The following is a 25,479-nucleotide window of genomic DNA, read 5'->3' as shown; positions in this document are numbered from 1 at the left end:
GGAGCCGAAAATAGAGCTTCCCATGTATGACGCATCAGAGCTACTGAGGAATAGACCTATAGAATCAGTGTAGCATTGATGAGCTCACTCACTGAAATAGAGAGTTTATCATCATTTTTTTTTTAAAGCATGGCATGTTCACACCTACCAACAAGTATATTTGTACAGGTCGTGAATGCAAAAGTATCACTGTAAAATTCTGCTCAAAGTTGAAGCAAAATTGCGCAGAATGGCAGAAATTCCCTCGATCTCAGACACAATATCAAAAAGTGAAGGAATCTACCATATTACATGCTTATATGAAAAAGGGATTTGATAACAAAGGCATACAGCTACACTGAGGTGATGCCATCCCTTTCAAAGCTTCCTAATTACATGCAGCAGATATTTCTCTACCAAATGTCCTTAATGTTTATTCTTGGAATGACTTACATCCTCCCTTTTCATCAAACAAATGTAGGTTTTGATATCATAGGAATTGTGACTGTCAGAAAAGATGTGGTTACGGTTGTTGTTTATTAACCCGTTGAGGACGGTCTGATTTTGCTACAACACGCATTTCCCATAGACACCTGCCCGAGTATACTCGGGACTCGTCCTCAACGGGCTAAACCACAAACAAGACTTCTCATCATTTTTCTTGTACAAATCAATGGGAGAGTTGCAAGGCAATGACATCATTATCTAATTTGCATATATGTTTATCTTACAGAGCAATGGCAATGTTTTGTAGAAACATGCAAAAGTGGAAAGACTTATTCCATTTTCTGTTTAACTTTCATAATATTTCTTCCACTTCATTTGAACGATATTGTTCTACTTATGGAAGACCCCATAAAGATGGAGCGGCTTTCATTTTCATTATTAATCAGCAGGTGTTTTCATACATGAGCCAATCAGCTGCAACTCTACTAAATATATCTTGCAGAGTGTGTTACAGCTTGTAACCTAATTCCCAGAATATCCCAGCGGGTTGGGGGAGATTTGATAGCAATCTATTAATCATAACCTAAAATAATGGTCTACGTGATTAATATATCACACAACATTGTACTCGTGGCCAAAAAATGCGGGAAAGCTCAAAAACTTGATGTGTTTTCGTAGGGCAAACCCGATGACTCCTTGAGAAGGAAAATAGAAGGGCGCTGTAAGTTATGCATTTGTTAATCAAATTCTAAATCCCTGATCACCTTGCATGCACAATTTGATGCATAATGTTCTGATACCTAAAATCTACAGACAGGCGAAACTTTAACACCAATCCCTGTACAATTTCATTGCACACTTCTATTAAAGCAAAGTTGACCAACAAAAACAATGTAATATTGCCTGATAAGGTGCACAGCATGATGGCATGGCATACCAGAGATGTGTAACGCCATTCACAGCTGAGAACTCATCGCAACTGTACAGAAAAGCATCGACACTGGACAACACCAGTAGTGACAACAATGGCACGCTGCCAAAGTGTGGAAAATGAGCTAACAAAACAAACACAGGGAAATTCACAGTAGCTCAAATCAGAAATTAATGTAACATGGAAGGATGAATATAATAAAGATAATGACCGCATGTGTATAAATGTATGCATATCTGTGTATACCTATACATACATATACATACACACACATACCAGTATTATATTCATCATGAACATGTAAGCGCATATGACCCTTTTGAAAATAAAACCATGAGCCTGGCATCTCATTATATCATACGGTATCCAACGGCAACAAAGGAGTCCTTTTCTCTCCTCTGTACAAAAGTGGAAAAGGGGTGGGGGGGGGGGGGGCTAAAGAGAGAACTTAGGAGAAGGAGACTAGAAGAATGATATAACCACATACATGCCCGATGAATCAAAAGTTTGGCTGTTGTTCGCCGATCAGGCTGGTTGAGCCATTTGTGGTTAATAACGGGGCAGATGATGCTATCTTGGGGGGGGGTAGAGTGGAGAGAGAGAGAGAGAATAGAAGAGCAACAAGACAAAGAAAGGTGTTGGAAGAGGAAGAAAATTAATGGGGATGGCAGGAGGTCGGAGAGTGGCACAAAAAGAAGTAAATTGATAGAAGACATGGAAAGAGTGCAAAAACATGAAGCGAGTAAAGGAAAAAATATGTCTGAAAAAAGTATGTGCAATCAAAGAAAGACAAAGGAAAAAAGGTAGAAAAAGAACGAAAACACAGAAAGAGACCATAAGGATAAGGGAAAGGGCAGCGAGGGGAAAATAAAAAGTAAAAAGACAGATAGGGTTTAAAGAGAGAGAAAAGACGAGAGGTGGAGGAGGAAATTAACGAGAAAGAGAAGAGAGACGAAGCAAAGATGATGAATACTTGAAAGTTGATAAGATAATATACCACTCAGGTGTAATACACATTGACTAGTGGAGTTACACATACAAAATGACTGACAGACTATGACACACAAAAACTGACAGAGAGATTCAGTGCAGTATAGAGAGGATGAGATGGAGAGAAGAAAAAACAGATATTGAGATGAGTAAGGAAGAAAAATTTGAATACGAGATGAGATGGGAAAAAAATGGAAGATTAGGAGAGACTTGAGACAAAAAAAAAAAGGCTCCAACTTCAAAGATGTGGAAGGAAAAGTGATGAGAGAAATGTGAGAAATACGGAAACAAAGACAACGGAGAGAGATCCAGATGCAGAAAAGCAAAGGGGACGAATATGATACGCGATCGTGGTGGTAAGACATCAAATATCGCTGCGGCTCACGAAGCACAAGACCCTTATTAATAAATATATCGAGAAGGGAGCCCCAAAGTTTGGCTTCCCTCTCTCAGAAAAACCACATCATAGGGCCGATCCTCTCCCCCATCTTAATTATCCCTCCTCAGACCACAGCTCCGGCTCGATTTGTGAGCCGGGATCATGGAACTCTCCTCATTCGGCAACGGCCCGCGGGAAATTACAGAACTTCCCTCAATGCAAGGAAACGGGAGGCCACAGCATCTACGGATAATTGTCTGACATTTGGAGAAGACAGTTGATGTACTTCTTTTGTTCATCACCAAAGGTCCATTACACATCCAAAATAAAAAAGGTAAAAACAAAATTGAAACAGCACAGAACGGTTTGCGACTTCTTCATCAATATTGGAGTTTAATTGAACAGCAAAATCAGGGCTGACCAATGCTAACCACACAACTCACTCTCTTCAGAGTTTCCTATGAATTATTCAAACACACAGTCTTTCAATACACAGAAGGAAATTGCCACAATCCCAGTTCTCATAATTCCAGTAAAGAGAGCTACCAATGGTACATGGCCCAGGTTATAAGAAACACATGATAAAACAGAGTCTTCTACTCTGGTGTGCATTCAACTGGGATGCCTCTGTTCTCTCAAGTTAACACAATATCAACCCAAGGCTCAGAACCAACTTTCTTGTCGGGTGGCTACAACATCTTTAAATTTGAAATTTTGGTGGCCGGGGAGGAAAAAAAATATTGTAGTGGCCCAAAAATAAAAGCAAAAGGAACCATCCATTTTGAATCTTAGTTGCCTGATTGGGCCACCACAAGGCAGCTTTGGTGGCCCGACACCAATTTTTAGTGACCCCAGGGCACCAGGCCATCACTGATGTTGAGCTTTTGCAACCATACATACAAGGTATACACACTAGCATTATGTACATGTAGCCACGATCAAGGAGGCATGCAAAAACTTGCATAAGACCACGAATGACTATATTTTCCAACATGAAAATAAGTGCATGGGACCAAGCAAATACATGTCGATCTATCTTTTTGTCAATCTCTGCAAACAATGAAATACTTATGCCAGTAATTTCATGCTGAAATACTACTCTTGCTTGAATTTCTATATCAAATGATGTCTTCTATCATGTTATTAAATATATGTTAACTTCTGCAACATTTTTGGGGGGAGGGCTGGAATTTCTCTGCGTGCTTTACTTCAATTTTCTTTCCCCTCACACTTCCTCTATGTGCGTGCTCCTTTCCCCCACTTCCCCTGCACGCATTCTCTCACGTTTGCAAAACTTGCGCTCCACCTGATACACATGTCTCACACCACGCGGTTTGTCCCCCTGTGACAGTTCACACTTCTCTATCCGGCCAGCCGCATCTTTCTCCCCTGCCCCAACCTCACTTCAACCCTACCCCTCCTCCCCACCCCCCCCCCCCCTCCTTCTCCTCCTAAACTTCCCCTCCTCATCTTCTGTAACCTCTCATTTATCCCCCCCCCCCAACTCCTTCAACATCTTCAATTTTTGGTAATTCCATCACCCCATGCTTTAACTAATACTCATTGTCCCATTCAAAGTAAAGGTCCATTTCACAATAATACTACAAAACAGCAGAATTTTTTGTGTGCATGAAATTTTCACAAATTTCAAGAAAAGCCAAGATTTTCAGAAGCGAAATGCACGCAAAAGTTTGTGTCTCCACAATACACTGAATGTCAGCAGCAATTTGTGAATGTTTCATGCCGTGAAAAAGGCTGTCGGCTCCATTTGACGAAAGTTTAATGCTGCGAACACTCCTGGTTTTATTATTGGTAGTCCAGTTCACACGTTAATATATCCAAATCTTTTGCTTTCAAATTATTTTCGAAAAGCAATCCACAAACCAAATGTTCCCAAGTGTAAATAAGGATATATATGAATTACATTATCTAATGTCAACAGTGATGTTATTTTGCAGAAATGCTGTACATATTAAACGTTTTTTTGCTCTACTGAAAATTCACGACTTTTTGAGATACAAGGTTTTGTCACCCCAGGGACGATATGTGTCTTGTTATTTGATTGTTTGGGGGGGGGGGGTTGTGTGTGTGATTATCCATCTACAATCGAATCGAAAGAATGTTCTCACAAAATGACTACCCAGTATATTATGCTGACAGTAATGCACAGCATGTGGCACGATATACATTACATGAATTGTATGTTTCTAAGCTTGCCCATGGCCAAGTACTCAACGACAAGAAAACTACAACACACGCCCATCCCCCTCCCTCCACCAATACAGGTACATACAGTTGCACAGATGCTAAAGATAAAATATGTCAAAAGAGTGATTAGAATTGACATGAGATATTGATAAGCATCACACAATGGACTGCTTGCCGTGAAAATTTATTTCCCCTGCCCCCTTCCTTTGCCCCTCTTTTTTTCCAAGTTTTTCCCTCTTTTTCCCCAAATCTTCCCACTCTCCTTACCATTTTCCTTCCTCTCTACTTTGCTTGCAAAGAAAAACTGACTCTTTACAGCCTTGTTGTGAAATGATTCTCAATTCAATGTGCACAAAGTAGCAGTCAACATTCACAAAAACGATAAAGTCTAGAAGCCCCACTCCCATTATCTACAGAAAAGCAGTCTCTTTTAACATCAATTCTACATTTCCACACCATCCCACCAGCACACAAGCACAAATGACAGGTTATCAGATGAACCTTGCTCACGGTTTTGTGCGACGAAAACGCAGACTTCGAATTAATGCCCACCATTCACTCCCCCCTGCGAACACGATTTTTCCTTCTGAGGCTGGAAAACCCCCCCGCACCATTCAGTGGCTGCAGTTCGTTTCTCAGGGTATGTGCGGCCGCAACCTGCAGATACGTCCTGCTGGGTCAATTTCGCTGGCCCAGATAAAGTGGTCTCCCCCATCAGGTAGATGCTCCAGTTTGAGCAAGCACAAAAAGGAATTAATATTCGAATCATTTAGCATTCTGAAGATGCAAATAAATTAGGACGTTTAAGTTGATATGGGGGGGGGGCTGACTACATGACTATAGATGTGTTGCAGCGTGGGCAATGCATGAACTTTTCAACTCTTTCCGGCACATTAATCACAATTGCTTTAGTGACGTATTACGATGCGGAACAAAAGAAGAAGGTTATACCGTGTCTGGTCGTCACTCGCGTAACTAAACGCATGCTGTCTCACAGACAAAACTTGACCTCTTTAGAACCTTTCGGCAAAGAGAAAAATAGAAAAACATATTGATCAAATCCTGTCTTTTAAACTCATCATCACAAAGCTTTACATACAACAAAAGAGAGATCACAAAGCACTGTGAGCATTTATTTTTCAAACTCCTTTCATACAGGTCTTAAGAAATACCTGAAACTGTTACAAAAATGTGAACATTCTTCATTACACAAAGGATCATGAGAGCATAGATCAAAAATGCCCCCCTGTGATGAATACGCTGAAATTCCGTTCAAATATGTTTTTATATTTCCTCTTCCTTTTCAACAATAAATCCCCTCTTTATTCCATTATTCACAGTTGAAAAAAGCATAGAGAATAGAAATGCACATTCATCTCGTCATGAATTCACAACAGCCGAATTCGTCAGACCCTTTTTCGGGACGTGTTTGAGTCTGCTGTGCACAGACGTAATCCAAACACATGATCGTTGCCACGTGAGAGCAGAGACCTGTTACGAGGCGGCGTGCAAGAATGCTCGCAGTGACGCCTATAGCACAGAGAAGATCACAGCCAGATTGCGAACGAATAGTTCAAAATATTAACAGCAATTCCTTTTCACCATTCCAACCAGGTTTTCCTCCATCCATCTCCCCCTGCCCCAAATTGATGAAGTCTGAGAATTCTGGGACCAGATTCTGTCTGAAAATGTCACCCCAGTTCCAGATGTCTAATTATGCCAGCACACAAACATTGGGACGGCTTTCTTCATTTGGCAAAATCTTGTTCCCTGTAATTGGTGTACATATTCATTCTTTAATGTGATTCAAACACGTGTAGCAAAGACACACAGTTTTGAAAGTGATGCACAGAACTTACTGATGTTATTTGCACTTAAAAAATCTTGTGTAACAGTTATAATGGCATTATTCACATTCACAATGCATCGCACTTGGAGTTCGACATTTAGTACAGCAGGTCTACAAAACTTCACCCAAAATTTTTAAAAAGACAATAATAATAATACAAAAACTCATTAGAAAAAAAAAATCATCTTTTCAAGTCACCTAGAGGAGCAAAAAAAAAGGGGGGAGGGAGAACAAAATTCATAACAAAAATTTTATAATCATCTCGGATAAATTGGAAAATCATTTCCATAAGTTTGCTACTCATCATGATGCTGGTCATCAGCAAAAAAAAAAAAAAAAAAAAAAAAAAAAAAAAAAAAATGATCCCCTGCATTCGACATCGACTTTTGAAGGCAGGTAGCAGAGCACTTTAATTTTCTTCTAAGAAATAATTAATGGGTGTATAGAAGAAGGGGGAAGAGCTTGTGCTGACTTTAGGTAAGTAGATTCTAAACAGTAATAGACAGAGAAATGGGGGTTATGAAGATGGGGGAAATGAAGAAGATCAAGAAAAGAGAATCAGGAAAAAGAAAAAAAAAAGAAATCAATGAGAAAAGTCTAGGAAAAAACAGAGAAAACGGAGCTGAAAAGAAGGTGAAGAAAAACAAGAAGAAAGAGAAAAGGAAGAAGGAGTAAAATGATATTATGGTAAATGTTTTATGTGATTAAAAACTGAATACATGTTGTACTATAATTTCCACTGTGATCTCATCTATGCATATTACATGAGTGCATGCACTAGGCAGAAAAAGGAAGCACTGTAGAATGTTCACATGCACGGTCAGAGGGATAGCACCGACTATTGATCAGGTAGGCAGCCTTCCGAAAGGAGTGGTCACACATTCGCAATGACTCAGAGCCATGTGAACAAAACGTCGAACCTGGACGATCGGCAAAAACCGCATTTGCATCATCGACTCTTTTCTCGGAATTGCCCCGCACCACTTTCTCCCCGGCAGCTTCCACGGCTTGTTTGTCGTTCGCCTCGTTCGCCGACGTGCGAATCCGCCAATTACGGACGGGGGAGGCCGAGAGATTTTTATTGAGCACACTCATCACGTACGATTTTCCACTGCAGAAGGGTTGCTCAGGGATGACATTTTGAAATGACGTGACAGAGGGCTGCCAATCCTTCAAGGCATCAATAGAAATCTGGATATTTTTTGCCTTTCACTCCTGTGTGTTACATCCTCGGTTAGAAACAGATATGGCCTTCCATAACAATGAGCTTTATTCCGTGGTATTTCTATGACATTTTAAAAAGGTGAGGTTGGCACACCCACCATTGCAAATCACATCCTTTTTTTATGAAAACATTTAAGTCTGCGATCATTAAAGTGCAATTATGGGACTCAAGGGGGAGAGGAGTCAGAAATCATTTTGTATTCCAGCTGAAGCCACTTAAAAATTAAAAATGATGACTCCTGTGTCCTTGACTACTCATTTCATGAGAATTCATGGTTTCTGGGGGTGCACTAATCTCACATCAGTGAATACTCAAAGAATTATTTTTTTAGGTCAATCTCAAAACAGTGGTTATCCTTCTTTTACACATAAAGATGTGTGGCAGGGTCACTGTCCTTCTTGGCAGTCACTGGTCACCAAATACAGTCAAACCTGTCTACAGCAGCCACCTAACTAGGATGAATAAAGTGGCCGTCATACACAGGTGGCCGCTATAGACAAGGTTTTTAACATGGTTTTCGCTTGGTGGGGGAATCATTTCAGTAGCCACTTATGACAGGTGGCCACTATAGACAGGTGACCGCTATGGCAGGTTTGACTGTACATATGCAATCTACCCCAAGGAGGCAGAGTGCTTGGAAGAAAAAAATCAAGCAGTAGATTCAGAATTTTTTCTTTTATCTTGTAACATAACATACCAATGGGGAATATCCTGGGAAGAAATTTGAACAAGAAAACATTAGGAATCCTTAAATTTGATAATCCCATATAATGAAGGCAGACCTCCACAAATAAATGAATCTTTCAATCAGCCAGTCTAGTTTCCATTTCATAGTTTTGTTGTGGTGTTGGTATTTTTTTTTTTCTAAATTCATGATAGCTTGACAGAATAGATGCAACTACGTAGTCATGGGGGTGGTAAATGATTGTAAACTTCTGATCTGATATGTACAGAGTATTTTTACAGCAATATGTTATTAATTTTGTTTCCATTAATTTCAACTGCCTCCATTGTTGGTATGTATTTATAATTCATTCAAATGAATTCATCATTAGCTAACAGTTTCATCATATCCTCTTCTTTCTCTCTTTTTTTTTTTACTCCACACAATATGCAATAGCTGAACTGTATTCAACAATACATGTGTAATAAGTGATCATGAAAGAAGAAAAACTACTAGTACAGCATCATTTCATTCACATAGATTGAGTTTGTAGCACATAAGCATGTAGCGGTCACCATGGAGCTACAAACGTAGCTCCATGCAGTAACCCACTTATATCTTTCATAATGTCACATTTGATGTATGTTGTACTCCTATTTCCAAACTGTAACTTAAAGGTAGGGGATACCTTTTACAGACCTCCCAAAATGCAGCAAAACATTAAATATGAACCTCAGGGGACTTGTTTAGGCCACTGCTGAGAAATTTGGAAGTCAACAGTTATCTACAATTTGAATAATGCACAAAACTCAACTACTCAGTAGTTCTGTGTGTCAGCCACACTTAAGCATTTTTGTTGCAGTCTTCTGTATTTTTTTTATCTATAAACACAAATCTAAAAGTATAAGAGCTGATGTAATAACATATAGAGTGTGTGGCAAGAATGTATATAGAAATGTTTGTAAGTTTTGATGAACTTTCTTCAAAAAATATACATGATGGACACACATGCAGTGCATGGGTCTGCAAAGGTAGCCTAGAATGTACTGGAATTTACGGTGAGCCCCGAAAAAAATTCAATTCAAAATCTAACGGTCAATAAAAATGTATTAAATGTTACCTTCCACTTTCAATACTTCATGGGAGTTTCTAAAATGATACTCTCTTCAACATACCACTGTATTTATACAACTCTTCATTTAAGGCATGCAAATGGGATTCCCTACCTTTAAATGATTATACTCAGATCTTCCCTGATCCATTGCAGTAATTCAATCATTTCAATTGGTGGGGGAATTCCAGATGCTGCAGAAATAAATGTGCTAGGATGCAAAGTCTTTCAAATTTGTGGTTACAAAGCATAAGGTAGTAAGAGAGTCAATAGGGTAATAGAACTTGACCTTTGACCTCTTGCACATATGCATGTGTGTATGTGTGTGTGTTAAAATACACATCCTGTTTTTCTCTTTTAAAAGTGTTCTCCATTTGCACCTTGTCTGATCCTTTTGTGTTTCTCGTTGTACCTGTGGTTTTGCAGTCAAAAACAGCCAAGCCAGATGAAGTACGCAAAGCGACAACAAACATAACCAATTCATGTAAACTCCACAAACAGACAATCATACAATAGGCAGATGTCATGACGCCTATAGCTTGGCAACGGGAGAGATAGGGGGAAATTTGTGGAAATGAAAGGAGGAAAAAAAAAGGAACACCTCTACCTCATAAACTTCCTCCCCACAGCCCGTGGGCTAGGTAAAGTGAGCAGAGAGCCCGTGTGTGCGTCGCCGGAGCAGAGCCGATCAGGCGCCACGCATGCAAAGGCCATTCCCACGGCAAACAAGCCCCGCATCTGGCCGCCTCGTTACGCGGAAAATATCAGGCATACCTGGCATTGCTTACATTGGGAGCTCTCGAGCTTCTGTGCCAGCACCGTTACATGCATTCGACCATCGCTCGTTACGAGAAGTGGTGCGTCACCACATACACACACCAAAGCAGAAAGAGGAAAGAATCAGAAACAGACAGAGACAAAGATAAAAATGAAACTCATGTAGGAACAATCTTTTTCATCATCTTCATCTTGGGGGGTGGGGGGGGGAAATGAGGCAGCATCATTCTATTGCACATTCATCCAATGCAAAATCTGACCGAAGGCTTAATTCCTTGTCAGGTACTGCTGGACAGCTAAATTCTCATACTAAAATCGACAGAGCCGGCGCCTACATTTGACTATCTTGCTGTAGTTTTGGGGAGATATTGGAGGGATAGCTAGGGCATAGTCAATACCCTTAACAGAAAGATAATCTTACTTCTCCCCACATACCAGACAGTTACCATGTTCACAGGAACTGTATCACAAGGGACCCAACTTTAGTATTCCTTGTATTTCAATATCATAATCAGCAAAAGACCATTTCTATCTCCACCCACGCACTTGGAATTTTTTTGTATGGGTCTGCTGTGAGCAAAGCGTTTTCTGACTACCGTAAAAGTAGAAATTTCTGTGGTGCTGAAATTTTCGCACATTTCGCGCAACCAGAAACTAGTGCGAAAATAAAACTTTAGCATGCAAATGTTTTTGCTTGTCATATATGCTATAGTAGTTGACGTCTTGATTCCATGGAATTAAAAACATGCGAAACTCTTCTTACTTGGCTGAGCGCAAAAATTAGTCGCGCAAAAATATCCACTTTTACAGTAGTCATTGGCTAGTAAGCCAGTGTCACACTTGGTCCCTGGTAAATATCTCATTAACGGGTGCACTGCAACACTTGAGCGAAAAGCAAATGAGGCGTTTGTTTAGGGTTTCTTCTTCTATGAGGCCTTGAAATGCTTTTGTGTTTGTTTTTTTCACAGCTTGATCAATAAAGCAAACAAATAACAGAATATCTGAATTCACATAAAGAAAGCAGTTGAATACACTTCTCACAAGAATGTGCACTTTATAATGTCATGACTGATCTCCATATAAGAAATATACATGTTTGTATGCATTTCTTTCTCTCTCTCTCCACATACATATAGACAGACAGACAGACAAAGAGATGAATAGATGGATAGATAGATGGGGAAAGAGAGAAACATAATAACATTATTTTTATTTTTGTTTTTTGTTTTTTGTCATCTATTTACTTAACCTTTACACATTTTTCTTTTTCATATCTGCAAAAAAAAAAATCAATAAATGAATAAATAGATCCTGATCACCTTGCCACATATTGTGGATCACTATTAAAGGCATAATTTACCATTTGCAGATGAAACAAAAACCCAGCATTAGTGCTTCAAAATAGTTCTGAAATGTGAGTTAGGGCTAGAAACAACCAATGTAAAAATTGAAAACAATATAATCAATGGTAAGTATTGTTAAATATACAAAATGTGAACAATAGTTATAATAGAAATGTTTCCAGACTAGATCAATGGTAAGTATTGTTAAATATACAAAATGTGAACAATAGTTATAATAGAAATGTTTCCAAACTAGACCATCTACAGTTATGGTTTAATGAGAAAAATAGTGATATCTCCTTATATTCTAGGCTTTCTTGCAACAATGTTGTATGGTAGGGTGTTTTGTGATACGACTGACCTACATATATGCATCAAAAATGATATCTTGAACATTTTTGAAATCACTGCTCCCAAAGGTAAACAAGACCTTCAACAGACAAGTGAAGAACCTCTGCATGGGGTGCTCTTTGGGGGGAAGAGATTGTACACTTGATTTCTACATGAAGATAGACTACTGAAATTCATTCACATAAATTATAACAATGTGAATATCCATTCAATAGTGTAATAGTTGAGCATTCATCCCTTAATAATTGGCTTTCCATCCATCAAGCTCAACAGCATCTCATTGTTAATTGCTTTACCCAAGTTCAACTTTCAATCTCTTTTACTATACTCTCTATAAATAGTTCAGGTGATTAGACACTGTAATATTTCAGACTGACTCTGACCCCTGCTACACTTGCACCAAACTGCTTGTAAAATATTTGATCAATTTCTATATTCCAATGTCCATTGCCGAGACAGAAAATTGTGGGGTGGTAGATCGCTTCACGACCTTCAATCTCATAAACCTACATAATAATTTATCTGAATCATCTACGGATAATCAAACATACAATCATAGCAAACATCATGGGGCTACTTTAAAGATGGTTTAAAGTTTTTGAGATAATGCACATGATTATATGCATACACTGCACAATCACCCACCCATCCACACAGACATACATACACACACACTCAAGTGTAGACACAAGTAAATTTAGATAACCTTAAAAACAAGTGCACAGTCTTATTGCTCTGGTTGTGGTGACAACTCCATCACGCCAACCTTGATATCTGTGTCTAATTTCAAGTATGACTCCATACACAACTTGGTGCCGGGCACATTTTGATGCTATTTCTGGCCTGACTCAACTGCACGCATGTAACAATGCCCCGCTCCTTCCATAATTTGTACAAAATATGACGCATTCCTCCTGGTCCACAACAGTGATGATTTTAGCAGAGATGCAACGCTTCCGCTTCCACACTAATTGGGAGGAAACTAGATCATTTGCGCATGTCCCAAATGATCATAACTGCTTGAAAAATCAATATTACGGGGGTGGAATATTCGTGCCATCTTCGTCTCAATTATTTCACAAGAGGAACCTCTCCCCCACCATCCCTTTCATTCTTGCACCCCCCTCCCCTCCCCCCCCCCCCCCCCTCCCTCCCAAAGTCTGCTTTCATGATCCAATTTGGAAAATTAGTTGCTGGCTTAAAGACAAGGAGGATATGATACTAGGATAAGAAGATGCACTGGTGGTGGGGAGGGGGGGTGGTGACAATACCCCGAGGGGAAAGAGAGGGGGTAGTGTCCGTACCCCCAGCTATTCACATGTGCCATGACTAAACCATTTTGCAGAGAACGCGTGCATCTAACCACCTACATCGGGAGCAGATGGACGCAGAGGGAAGGCAGAAGATGGAGCGGGGGATGACAGAAAGTTGAGAACGGAGAGAAAGGAGGAGAGTGAGGGGGCGAAAGAGAGAGAGAGGGGGGATGGAAAAAGACAAGACGGATTGGCGGAAAGAGAGAGGGGGAGAGAAGGAGGCCCAAGTAAGCAAGGGGAGACATGAGAGTGAGGGGAAAAGAAGGGCTGCAGAGAGATGAACGAGTGGAGAGCAGGAGACAGTAAGACGCGGAGAGAGTGAACGGATGACTGGGGTAGGGAGTGCGCAAGTGGAAGTGGGGGGTGAGAGTGGGGGAGAGCGGAGGAGAGGATGGGGGAGAGAGGAAGAGATGGGGGAGAGAGGGAAAGAGAGCGTGCTGTGCACTTTGCGATGAACTTTGTCCCCTGGCTGAACTCGCCGTGGGAGCAGGGGGGGAGAGGGGGGGCGGGGGAGGGAGAGAGAGAGAGAGCATGACGGGGGATGTGACTGAGGCCGCTGACTCTCGCTGAAGACGTCACACGCTGCATCGCTGCATCGCCTGCCACCTCCTTCCCTCCCCTCCTTCCTCCCCGAGCCCCGGTGAGAGCCTGGCGGCCGCTCTCAGCCACATCACATCAGTGTTCACCCTCTTTTCCACGGCAGTTTTCACACTCGACATTTCTCAGCACACATTCTTTTTTTCAAGCAAGACTTATCCCTTTCTGCTCTGCTACAATATGCCCACATCTCAATTCTGTTGGATGTTCTTGTAACCTTTCGTTTTTGCCAGTGTCCATGCTATCAGAACTAAGCAGCAATGATTTATGCTCTACTCGTAGAAGTTTCCTTTTGATAAATATTGTACAGAATTTCTTATATCCTTTTCTAAATGTATCAGCACAGATGAAATATAGGGTATTATATTTATTTATTTCCCAAGTTAAGAAAAAATATGAACACAAAAGCTGCAGTCAGAGTAGCCCTACATACATCATAATACATTAGAGCTATGAGTTTTTCTTTTACAATCACAAAGCAAGACTCCACGCAAATTCATGCTACTCTCTAGTTTTTGCTAACTGGAGACAAGGTGCTACATAAGTAATTGCCCCATTGCCAGGGGCAAGTGAAAATCAAAGTCAATTTTATTCCCTTTATATGTATATGGCCCTGAAACACACACAAACACACACATTCTCAAAGCTACCATTTAACACTGGAAGCAGTGATTAAAAAAATGTTGATGGAATTATCACATTTAATGCATATAGTTAAGTTGTATCACAAAACTACTATATAAAAATTAGAAATCGAAAATATTAAAACAAATTAAGGAGACATCAATAATTTTCTCAATAAACCATAAGTGTCGACTTATTAGTCTATAAAACATTTTTAATAAGACTACTGTTCCCATTGTGTACATATAACAATATTAACTATACTGATTAACACTTTTATTATGGTTATTTTCATCCTTTCCTCACATTTCAGAACTATTTTGGAGCTTTAAAGCTGGGTTTTGTTTTTTCCATCTGCAAATGTTAGTAAGGGGCTCAAAGAATATAATCTTACACACCACAAACAAATCGGAACCTTTCATCACCTTCCCCTATTTCCTTTGAAATCTTTCTTCCTCTCTTTTTATCTACCTTCCTCTTTCTCACTATTTTTCCTTCTTTTGCTCATCCCCCCCCCCCCCACCCCCATGGAATCTGAAACAATTCAATCCAACCTCCCCTCCATCATAGGCTCCCCACAACACACACAGCAGTAGGTGTAGATGTTAATAAAGCATCTCGCACGTTACTCACCCTGCCCAATATCAGCCCGTCTTGCAGCATATGACGTGATAGGAAAGGTTGTGAACGCACTGCGTAGTCTACGCACCAGACTTCTCCTTTGCTCGCTCCAGTCCCGCTTATTGCTCTCTTTCTCTATCTATCCCTATCTGGTAGCTTTACAGGGTACAGTGAAGCCACATAAGACATGAGAATCGCGAAAATTTATCGGTCGAGCACTTTTCTCACTCACGATTGTAAGAATACGAGTGAAACGTTATCCAAACCGATCCACCTCTTCACGTCGTCGTTGGTTCGGTTCAGAGTGTGCGACACTTACTTAACACTCGAACTACTTTGAATGGGTGAGATGATTGTCTCCCGCGCTCCAACATTTCATAACAAAGACGGTGTACAGTAAACATCATTGAGACCAAAAATATTTTAAACAATGGCTGCGGTAACTGCTATTCAAAAAAAAAAGGACAAAAAAATATGAAAACACACGCCTCTTGTGTCATCATAACCTTGTTCATATTTCAACTATTTTTTTTTTCTGATCAGAATTCAGTTCATCCTTCTGAAAACAATATACTGTCATAATCTACTACTCTCTTTGCAAAAACCAAGACAAGAAAAGAAAGGAAATGAAACTGACTGTGTTTGGGGTTTTTTTTTTTTTGTTGTTTTTTCTCCATTCTTCATTATCAGTTACCATGCTTGGTGGATGGCTCATCACATATCATCCGCCCATGTTGTCACAGACATCTTGTCTGCCCTCACACCAAATGAAAAGTCGATTGGCGCAAATATTGCACATTTATCCTGCATTTTGTGCCTGATCAGACACTCTGCTATACAAATAATTTGGAGTCCACGAGACTGCGGTTACACACAGCCCTGCCTTGGTGAACAATACCAGGGGGAGACAAAATTGAATAATGGAAAAAAAAAAAAAAGTTCACTGGAGCAGTAGCCTCAGACCCCCCCCCCCCCCCCAAAAAAAAAAAAAAAAAAAAAAAAAAAACTTTCTGGACATCACTGCACACAAAACCACTTCCAGTTGCACTTTTTATCTCCCATTTTTTTCCCTGTCCGTTAGAAATGCTCGCCCTTGCCCATGGAGCCAGCATACAGCTGTACTTCTGTGCATTAGAGGGACTGACTCTAATAACCCCAACAGTCTTTAAAATGCTTTTCATTCAAATGTATAGCAGTCGTACACATACCCACTTGGTCCTCGTCGTACTAAAACTGGGAAATGAACTTCATCGCTAACAGGGAAACATGATGTTACAATCTTTCATAGAAGTGAAATGGCTTACTGACTTCATGGCTCAAAATGATAATTGTTATTGTGATAGGTACAGTGTATGTCTCTATCTCACACATTTTGTCAGGGAGGGGAAGGTTGGAGCAAAACAGAAGAACAAAACTATATTACAAACTACTGTGTGCATGTGACAATGATTAAAAAAAAAAAAAAAAAAAAAAAAAAACCTTCCTAAAACTCACACAGAGCTACTGTAAAATGTATTCACTTCTCAGACACCAAAATATTTTTTTTTTTATGTTCTGCATTCAAATCTCAAAATCATTGGCACTGCAATCGTAAAACCTCACATACATGTCATGAAAAATTAAACTGAACTAGTCATTTAACCCATTAGTCACTGAAATGCCCGAAACCGCCCGTCTTATCACTCCCTAAAACACCCGAAACAGCACGTCCATTTTTTTAATAGTTTTATGCTTTAGAATCTTGTTTTCATATAGATATAATTATGTAATTGGAAAGAGGTCAAAGGTCAACAAAAGTAAAGGCTTTCAAATAAACATAACTTATAACAGACAAAAAAATTAGCATAAATAGTGACTTATTTCATATCATTTAGAAAGTTGTCGAAATGACAGCAATGTTGCTGTACCTTCCAGGGAAACATAGGCCATCTTGTACAGAATCTTGAGTTGCTAGTGGATTAATTGAGAACACTTTTGGCTTTCTAAGACTATTTCTTTCTAGCTTGTGTGTGCATATCCATTTCATGGTGTCCCCTCCCCAGTGACTGTGGACAAAAAAATAAAGAAGCCACTTTGCAATAGGTCTTCCTGTTGGATTCCAAAAACTATACCATCGGATGTTACGTAGTCGTTGCCACTTGATCTCATTTGCCTGGCCGCTTCCGTGATCTATCTTACAAAGTGTTCTGATACCACGGGGTTATCTTTTTCTTCTCCTCCGATTCCCTCTGTTTTGTGCCGAAAAGTACAAACAAGAGGTAAAATCCATCCACAAACACGAAGTACAATTATGCTGCTGGGGAAAACACGATGAAACACCAGTAGAATTCGAAACTAGAGGGCGGAAATTATTTGCGACTCTATTCACATTCTGCCGTGGACGTCAGCATTACAAATTCACACTGATTTCACTTCCTTTCGAGTCTACAGTGTGATAGGAACTTGATCAACGACCCTTGGACAGAGAAATTGGTGACAAGGTACAGACAAGAGTGACCATCATCCAATGTTGACAAACTGGCTACACAAAGTTTGGTGTAGCTTGATTTTACTCAATCAATCTATTTTTGTTGTTTTTCAGATTGTGGTGTTAAGTCCCACCCTAACCCAACCAGTTTACATTATTACATACGTATTCGCTGACATACCCTGGACATCGCTTCATTTGGCAAATAATCATGAAGACAGACGTCACACAACGGCACGTGATAGACAGAATACTGGACACGAGATACTTCATCATCACGGATGCCGATTACGCAATCAATCGGGGTAAAGCTAGCGGAAAACTGCCTAGACAGGACTTCAAGCGTCAACACTCGCAGTACTTTTACTGCTTGTTTAATTAAGCACCGCTAGATTTATTCATTGCAGCCATGCAGCATCCCGATGTCTATTACCAAGGAACATTGACCCAAAGACTATGTGCAAGTCCTCTAAGATGTACTTTATGTTCCAGGAAGGAAATCTGACTGGTTTCAAGCAGTAAAGAAAATGACATGCCATGTGATGTCTTGCCATTATAGTGGGTTTTTTTTTTTTCAATGTACGTTTATTAAACCTTTTACCTTGTTCTCCATCACCAATATTCACACTTGACTAGCGTCACTAGGTGATATATAACTGTGGTGTGAGTTTTGTGGTCAAAGTTCAAAGCTGTGGCAAGTTGCTAAGAGCACACAATATATGGCGCTTAAATCAGAAAAAGTTCATCGACATTTTGACCTTTGACCTTGTAAGAATTCACCAATATTCAAACTTGAACAGCATCTTAACCCTATCTCTGTCACGGGCCGATTAAATCGGCCCAAAAACTGCAATAGAAATGCTTCGGCCGATATTATCGGCCCTATTTTGATTGACAGATTACTTCAAAGGCTGTGACACTACCACTCTATAAACTCATTTGTGATTGGCTGACAGTGTAAGGAAACGATTTCCAGCGTGAAAAAAGCTTCCCCGCCTTTAACCAATCAGGAAAGCTTTCTCAAAGTCCAAGAAATTGTGGTGGCCCCGCCAATGTTCATTTGCATTCAGACTGTAATGTATTGTGTACAGTTTTGCCATGTGTGGAGAACTTACACGAATCTGTATATGTGGGACTGTAATAGAGATCGCCGCGAGCGATGAAAAGATCGTACACGTGGGTCAATTTTCATCTATTTTATCTAAGTCAAAATAGTAAAACATGAAGTGAAAACATTCAGATTAGGGATTTCAACATCTCTGAATTCTGTGAAGGGGTATAGTTTCAGTAATATCGGCCTCATAAATGATCTGAAGAATAGATGAACACTGCACATTCGGTGCAGCAGTTACTAGCAGCACTAACAGCAGTGCAATGGGTCTCTAGTTAGCCGGGGCCAGCGGGGCAGGTGTAAGGAGCAATAGGGTTACAGTAGCTTCCTGCTGGCGGCCTGAAGCTGTACAGTCTTGATGTTGGGGTATGTTTGAATGTTTATTATTATTACATAATGAAACCGTCACTGTGTGAAACTTCAGTTCAATGAAGGTTTATCATAAAGAAGATGACTCCTGTGATAGTTAATTCTGTTTCAATAAGGAAAATGCAGAAAGTCGTAGACTAGCATAGATTATGATGATCAACTGCAATGCATGGACACTCCAACGTCTGAATATTTTCAATAACATTTTTCATCCTTAGATTATCTTATCATTATGGCATAATCATAGGACAAGATTAATATAAATTTGAAAGAAAAAAGCACAATTCAATTTATATTTTCAGCTTGACAAGATACAAACACGCTTTGTCTACTTTCAGGCCAACATCACTCACAAAATCAGAAATTACACAAAATGTGTGAAATCTAGGTTGTAATTGCCACAGACTTTTGTTCATAAAATGAAAAGTACTGATGCTATCGATGAAAAAATCATACCATCTGAAAGCTGAATAAATTCTCTACGATATCTGTGAGACCTTTCTGTGATGCAAGCTCATGTTGTGTGGAAAAATGAGGTGGTAACATGTAGAAATAAGTCTGCATTGATAATTATGTGACATAAGAGGGCGTCCTACTTAAAAATGAAGTGCGCCCTCACTCAGATTATTATGGAAAATGAAAGTTTAGACCATCAGCTTTCAAATGATGTATAACATGACACATTAATGTGAATAATAATAATCAGAAATGGCCATCAACAATCTTGTGTCTGTGCACTGCAAAATGTCTGAGCAGTCTGGCTACGGCGTATGTGACAGATATAGGGTTAAGGTGACGTACCTGTTGTATGAATTTGGTGGTCATAGCTCAAAGCTGTGGAAAGTTATTGAGAGTACATCACAATACTATGTGTGCAATGCATATTAGGTAAGGTTCATTGACATTTTGACCTCTGACCTTGTTGGACTACACCCATCTAACCTGACTGACACTTTCAGGTTATGTACCTGAGGTGTGAGTTTGGTGGTCATAGCTCAAATCCAGGGAAAGTTAGAGAGTATACATACACCCAATTGTTGACGAGGGCGACAACGACAACAACAGACAAGTGACACCTATGTCTCGCCTCAGCTATGCAGGCAAGACAAAAATTAATAATGAAAATTTTCAAGAACTTGTTCATACACTGTGCAACATAACAATTATCATGCTTTTTGTTTGAATCATGGCATTGGCAGTAAAGATTCTCAGTCACAAAAGAAAGTATTTTCTGTCTCACTGCTTATCTGACTACAAATGGGCAAGAAGATACATGTACATTTGCTGTGTTTTCAATTTAAGTCATACTTTTCAAGACTAAATCCCTCTATGATACAAAATTATGTCAAAGTGAGATGCTGTGTATGTTTATAGCCATTACAATGTACATTGTGTCCATGCAGGGGATTTGAATTTGATAAGTAATTTCAGCAATGCTAACAGAGAAAGAGACGGCTTGAGCTGTTTAAACCAGTTACTATTTTCTGTACTATAGAGAAGAAAAAAAAAATCAGACTGAGATAATTAGTTCCCACAAAGGGATATGCTACCCAGTTGAATTTCCAGAGATTCTCTGCAAATCTTTTCCAAATACCCGATTATGCTATTTCCTGCAGATTCTACATCAATTTGGTAGTGCACACAGTTCTTAAAGGGATAGCACAGTTTTAAATGAGATGGGGCTTCAGGTTTCCAACTGTATTTGAGATTAATAAGAAATCTCTTACATGAAAGAGTATGCAATTCTTTAAGGAATTCAAAGTTTGATGAAAATTGGTTTTAGAATGGCCAAGATATCCAAAACCAAAGTGGTCCTAATAACAGGTGGGATCCACTTTTCATCATCTGGAAGATCATTATGTTATACTTTTTTTTTACATCGTAGCTATTGCAACAAACAAACAAAAATCATCAAAAAATTAAATTGCTGTTAGAATTGTATGCTCTTTTAAGTTTCATGGGTGGTTTTTAATTTTCTTACAAAAAGTTCTAATATGAAACCCCATCTCAACCAAAACTACCTTCTGAAGTAACAAAAAGAGTTGCTGCATATTCCACATTATCAACAAAGGCTCCTGGTAGGTGAGACTATCAGTATCCCATACAACCACAACCATCTCCCTTCAAGTACGAAAAACATTCATTTCAGTGTCCGAAATGACAATCTAGCCTGTCTGCCACGTTATTTGATGCCTTTTCTTTTTTGGTATGATCGCACTATAATAGCTATGACAGACGAAATCAGATACTTTCGAGCTAATGCCAAATAAAAAAAGAGAAAAAAAAAATCACATTTTTGTCATTCAGTGTACACAGCAAATGAGTGCAGTACCAGAAACATTATAATCACTAGAGTGTAAAGACAGCTGGCTGGAACAGCTCACTGGATGCTGTAGCCCCTGCATTAATACCAATGATTCTCCTTAAAGAGTACAAGCCATCATTCAAAAGAAATAATAATAACAATAATAAACTATTGTTAGTATCCAGAATGATGTGGCACAGAATCAAAGCAGAGTGCAATTAAGTCATATCATTTTATCAACAGTGAAAACAGTTATTCTTTCTTTGGCAATGCAAAGCTTTTTTTTTTTTATTCTAGGCCTACTAGAACACATCTTAAGAAAAAAGTAAAATATTCAATTGAAACCATACCAATGCGATCAGTTAATTCTCTCAGTCTTGATACCCAACTCGATTTGAGAGTTGAATTGATGCACACTACTTCAACAGCAAAATTTCTGATGAAGTTGAATCTCATACAGCAATTGACAGGTCTTGTACGAGCAGCCAAGTGACATCCAAACAAAAATGCAGACACAAATATTCACAAACTTCCAATTTCACACACATACTCTCAAGACACACACACACACACACAGGGAGACATACTGGTAAGTAACCAAACTCGTGCCAAAACAGCAATCGCAGTGGCCGAACCCGAGCCAAAACAGCGATTCCAGCGCCTGTCAGTAAAAGAGCATTAATCAATTGTCTCGCACGCGCAGCCAAAAAGACATTCATCGATACGGAGATGGGTTGGGGTTTACTTACATGCACACAGACTGCACGAAACTTCAGTTAAGGACCTGGGTAAGGGGAGAGAAAAAGGAGAGAAAAAAAAAATCACCGCATAAATTTACATGCACTTCTAACACACACTCACATAAATTGATGACGGGTATATAAATGATTGCATGACGACTGCGCCCCCCAGTCGAGACTGTCAGAAAAAGTGGCGAACAGCGCTAACTCAGGCATTGTCACAGACGAGCACAATACAACTCTTCAATCCCCCAGTAATGATTCATTGTCTATGTATGACATCATAGCAGTTCAGATTATACATGGTACAATCCCAGACCTTGAAGCCAATGGCCAGAACAGCTTTCAAATTACAGTGGTAACATCACGGCTCTTGTTTCAGAAGGCGACCATCACATCAAGTATTGCATCGCAAACATCGGCAACGGCTTACAACTTAAATTCAGCACCAAGTTGCGCCCTTCCGGCTTTATAAGCACACATCTAACACTGTCTTCTGTACTTTCAATGCCTCAACACTACAATTAACTTCTAAGATGTATTCCTCTGCTTTGCACGGAACCCACTTATTGATTTCATTGGCACCTGCAGCACACTTGTAGCAAATCAGGAGTATTATTTTGAACTTTGGTCAATTTTTAAAGCATTTTTTTTTTTAGATTTTCAGATTTCAGACTCATTTATTGTCCATGTAGGAAATTCTTCTTGTTGGCAAGTACACATGGGAATATCTGCATACATACATACATATTCACAACAAAATCACACCATGAAAAAAAAAAATATTTCTGCATTCTTCACAAATTACAATGTCAAAAATCATCACTCTCATTGCTCTTCCTCTGCAAATGAAAATGCTGTTCAATTCTGCCTTTCTGAAGAAGAATTCTCCTTCAGAGGAGAACTACTTCTTCTTGGGGGGTGGGGGTGGGGCACGATAGATGGGGTGACAGAGCGGGTGATGTCTCTATTCTCTGAAGGCTATTACACTACCACCAACCCAGCTACTTCCCCCAGCCTGGGTTGGAATATGATTTATGGCATGGGGTGGGCCAACAGAGCAAGTCCCCAGATGATATTATTGATGCCAGGAAGAAGACAAAATGACTCCACATTTGACCGATGATGAGGTGGGCGTGTCCTCCACTACCAGCCGACACCCAGCTACACACAAACACACGCATACACCACACATACACACATGCACACCACGCACATACACACCACACCTGTTCATATCCCACCCCGTGTTCACCTCTACCCGCCTTTCTGTTGGGTATTGATCGGCTGGTGGTGGCCTTCTGATGTCTTTTCTATAGATCCAAGATCTAACCATAAAATCATCCATCAATCTATATTTACTTCGTCAAAATTCACTGCATTCAATTGATTTTCCTGTCTTCCAACAAACAAAGTCAGACAGGTAGTGATTTGTGGCAAGTATCTGTGTCATGAATAGTATACTAGTAATCAGCAGAGGAAACAGTGGCAGAGAAGAAGGTCTGATCCAAATTCTTCCACGAGTTCTCAGTCTATGAAATACTTCAACAGTTTCTTCTCTATCTCCATACCGGGATATTGCCAATTTAAGGATTTCAATTTTGCAACCATTCCCTCCCCCCCCCCCAAAAAAAAAATAATAATAATGATAATAATATCAAAAAGATAAATACATATATAAATACATAAATGAATAAACAAACAAATAAATAAATAAATAAATAAATAAATAAATAAATAAATAAATAAATAAATAAATAAATAAATAAATAAATAAATAAATAAATAAATAAATAAATAAATAAATAATAAAATTCAAGCATCTTAGAACTACTGACAGTATGTGTCAAGACCACAGCATTCTTTGACTTGGTTTTGTACAGAAAGCCATCACACATTTTGCAGAAATTGTGGGGACACTGTGACTAATAATTACATTGTAGTAGAGTCTGCAGCACAATGATGGGCTGTCCGTCTATGGGGAATGCAAAGAGCAAAGTCATTGGTGTGCCTCTATAAAACAAAGGCCCATTCAAACACGAGAGTAATCGCTTCAAATGCTCAGAATCTCAGAATTGTGCATGCTCAAATAATGACTTAAGTAATGCTTAAATAATGATTTAAGTACAACCCTGGGCACCATTGCCCTGTGTCTAGTGCAGCAAGCTGCATTGTACGATTGCATTATTAAAAAAAAAAAAATTAAATATTGACCGATTCTGTGACGCGCTATGTGCATTTTTGGCATGGGCAGCGCCATTACTGCGGTGTATCATCCGACCCCCCCTCCTCTCTCCCCACCCCTCTCACGCGCGCAGAATGAAAAACTGATGCATGGTTGTTTTAGCCAATGGGCATCTCGTACTGAGTGCGCGAATGCTTGCTTAGTGCGCGAATGCTTGCTTAGTGCGCGAATGCTTGCTTAGTGCGCGAACCTTTGTTACAAGTGCGCGATAAACATGTTGCCCTGGGGGTGGGGGAGAGCAGGGGGGGTCGGCTGAGACACCGCAATTTGAGCTCATGGCTGCGCCCAGTGCCATAAAATGTCTGCTGCCCTCAAGGAACCCGAATTGGTCAATATACATTTTCTTCACGTGCCATTCACACCCGCTGTGCAAGGCAAATCATAGCAAGGGCTCTAGGAAAACAAAAATCAAAATGGACTGAATTTGGCATCTTGGTGAACATCACGATTGTTTGAACTTTTCATGCCCACACTCCAGAATTATCACATTTTACAGTACACCTTTGTGTTTTTCACAAGTTACATTTGAGTAATTGCGCGTGTGTGAACAGGTCTAACGAGTGAGCACCATACCAAAGGCTTCTGATTACACCAAATCTCTCGTCCTGAACCAGCGTACCCATTCATACTATCACCTGTCATCCTCATTAATTAAAATCCCTCATCGAGCCTGGGGTCAAAGCTACTCTCCCGGGGCATTGTCTGCAGGGTCCTTGGGATGGTCATTGCCACAGCACCAGTTTCCCCTTCTGACAGTTCCCTGATTAGCCTGCTCTCAAGGCTACAGGAAGTTTTTTCCCCTTCCTTCCTCCCTCTTCCCCTCCTCTTCCTCC

The sequence above is a fragment of the Diadema setosum genome, chromosome 22, assembly GCF_964275005.1.
Source record: "Diadema setosum chromosome 22, eeDiaSeto1, whole genome shotgun sequence".
In the NCBI taxonomy this organism is placed as follows: domain Eukaryota; kingdom Metazoa; phylum Echinodermata; class Echinoidea; order Diadematoida; family Diadematidae; genus Diadema; species Diadema setosum.
This window is presented reverse-complemented; position numbering follows the sequence as displayed.